We start from the raw sequence: 2300 nt of genomic DNA, 5'->3' as shown, positions 1-2300 counted from the left end.
AACAAAAGCGCTGTAATTAAAGACACATTACATCCCCTTTGGCTTGTGTCCTAAATTGGCTGCAGCTGTGAAGGTTTGAATGACCCAGAGTCAAAAAGCACAAAGGCTGGGCGATAACCGGTTGTGTGTGGTTTTGTTCATATTTCTATTTTGTTTGCAAAACGTACAGAAAAACAAATAGATGTGTTCTATTGGAACTCTTGGAAATGAATCATAGAGTTGGACATTTATGACTGACTGACTTTTGAAATCAACCCCATTCAAGATGGCCACCACAGCTAATCAATATAGCACCTGACACTGCTGGATATGGGCACTGGTGACCCCCTGTGAACCTGACAGGACGGAGCAGGTGTAGATAATGGATGGATGATGAATACTGTAGCTATAACTCAGTCAGTTCTGCAGACTTTAAGGTATATTGTTGTGGCTGAGAGTCATCCTCATCACACATTTATCTGTCCCTTCGCATTATAAGCTTAACCTTAGTTTAAAACTCTGGCATGAAAAGTGGTGAGTGATATACTTTCCTTTATTGAATGCTTGTCCTTTAATAACCTTTTTAAAAATTAAGATAAAATGCTACAGTTTAGTTTATGCTGTTAAGTGTCAGGAGGACTGTGATCAGTTATTCATTGGGGAAACAAAACAGCCACTGTTCAAAAGANACATAAAGAGCCCGCTCATATCAAGGCAGCACAAAAAAGTTCAAGGTAAAACCACAGAGACTAGGTAAATCCGAGTAGAGTCGAAACCAGTCATGGTGACTGGGCAATAAAAAAACAACATTAGTGTCTTTGGTCAGATACTTACCAWGCATCCCTGACTTTTTTTGTCTCTGGACAGGCGCAGCATGGTTTAAGAGGCTTTTGCTGCTCTGCACCTCCAGTCACAGCAGGAGACTCCACACTGGCAGCAGACAGGGACGACATCTTTACGCTGAAATAGAGAAATGTAAAAAAACGTTATTGAACTGGAGAATTTGCAGCGTTTAACGTGGGAACTAGTATAATCTGGCAAACACATTATCAAAATGRCTTTGCACACAATTTGAAAGACAAACTCCTGCACGCATCTGCATGTCACCCAACAGGAAACAATAAACACCTTTCCCTGGCAGAAGACACAGAACAGGTCAGAGCAGGTGTAACGAATAAAGCATGATCTGACGAGTTTCCAGGTGATCAGTTTTCAAAGAACTAACTTTTCATTTTTCAAACAACACAGTGATCACTGATGTACGTCATAACCTGATGTTAAAATGACTTAAATAGCTGCTCATTCTCAATAATTAGAGTGAGGAAAAGGTTTGAAATCCTCTAAATTAACTGAGCCACATACAGCAAGTTAAACGTTTTATGTTTAGTCTTTGGATGAAGTGTGCTGCACAAAAAAACCCTCATGATCAGCAAGCTGAACTCAAAATTTAACGAGACAAAGTGACAGCTACAAATTAAGCCAATGATACCCGCATTGAAACCTGTAGAATAATAAAGTTTCAAGTTTGCTTTATTTATTTATGATTATTCTATACATTACAAAGCTCATATCATGATCGTGGTCAAATAATCCATTTACAAAATGCTAAATCTGAAGTGTCACAAGAACGCTGCTCAGTCCAGTATAATCTGGCTGCTTTACAATATTTATGTATATAATATATGATTTAAAATGTTAGTTGAGTCAAAATTTTTGGTTATGCTCACAAGAAAAAAAAACATACATAAAATGATGTATAATCATACAAGTAATAAGAGGTGAACTCAACAGAACTAATGCAGTTCAGAAACMAGGTGATTAACAAGACGAATATTTACATTTTCTAATCCCTTTAAGGATCCTATTGAAACTATGAAATGTGAGTTTATTTTCCGCTCTGATGTTTTGTRGTTAAGCAGCGTTTTGTTAACTTTTAAAGGCTTTATGTAACGATTACATAAACTAGTTAGCTAACATTTAGCTCTCACAGTGTCGACAAAAACATTCACATTAACGTTCGTTGTACAGAAAATAAAGGCTGCCTTTAAAWGTACACATCATTAAACCACTGCTGAATCTGAACGAGCTACCCTGAAGCTGTGCGATGCTCACTTACTTGTACCAAGGCCAAATTGTCACGTTAAACAACACTTCACCTTCAAATACGAAACGAACATGCGGACGGAGTACGTGGTCACGTTTGTGTCCACGTGACTTTTTACGTTTTGGCAAGGAATTCTGGGAAATGTAGTAAAGTGTTGCAAGAGGTGGACGCCGAGGGAGGGCAGCAAAGTGCAGAAAAGAAGTGTATGATGTGAATG

This window comes from Austrofundulus limnaeus, unplaced genomic scaffold (genome assembly GCF_001266775.1).
Source record: "Austrofundulus limnaeus strain Quisiro unplaced genomic scaffold, Austrofundulus_limnaeus-1.0 Scaffold1639, whole genome shotgun sequence".
NCBI classification, from domain to species: Eukaryota; Metazoa; Chordata; class Actinopteri; order Cyprinodontiformes; family Rivulidae; genus Austrofundulus; species Austrofundulus limnaeus.
The sequence above is the reverse complement of the archived record's forward strand: the minus strand, read 5'-3'. Positions refer to the sequence as shown.